Source organism: Coenobita brevimanus, chromosome 116 (assembly GCF_032717465.1).
Source record: "Coenobita brevimanus isolate Jiangsu-jjx chromosome 116, ASM3271746v2, whole genome shotgun sequence".
NCBI classification, from domain to species: Eukaryota; Metazoa; Arthropoda; class Malacostraca; order Decapoda; family Coenobitidae; genus Coenobita; species Coenobita brevimanus.
The window spans coordinates 46,179,016-46,179,480 of NC_137069.1; positions in this window are offsets into that span (position 1 = coordinate 46,179,016).

The following is a 465-nucleotide window of genomic DNA, read 5'->3' on the forward strand; positions in this document are numbered from 1 at the left end:
ACAACTTGGGTTCCATTCCCGAAGCTGCAAATAACACCTTCAATTGGTTAGCTGCAAAAAATCCAAGTGACAACGTTACACTAGAACAGCACATAAACGCGAGAGCCCTTCGCAGGAGCAAGTGCGAGGGGCCAGAAGGGCCCGCGAGCACTTGTTCCCAACTATAATTCTCAACTATTTTTCTCAACTAATTAAACTCCCTATTATCACCGTGGCCTGTATTCTCGCCTCTTGTGAAGTATTCCTTGCACCTTCTCTTAAGTGGTTTATGTAAGTGGCTTATTTAAGTCGTGGGTTCATGCTGGATGGTATGCATTTATGGAGTCATAGTTGATATTAAAATGTGAGAGTAGTATGGCATAGTGTGCAAAATAAATCGCTTAGGGAGAGGTGCTTGGAGGGAGGAAGGAAGGAAAAATGACAAGAAAAAAGGAAGGCAGGAAGGAAGGAAAGAAGGAAAAATGT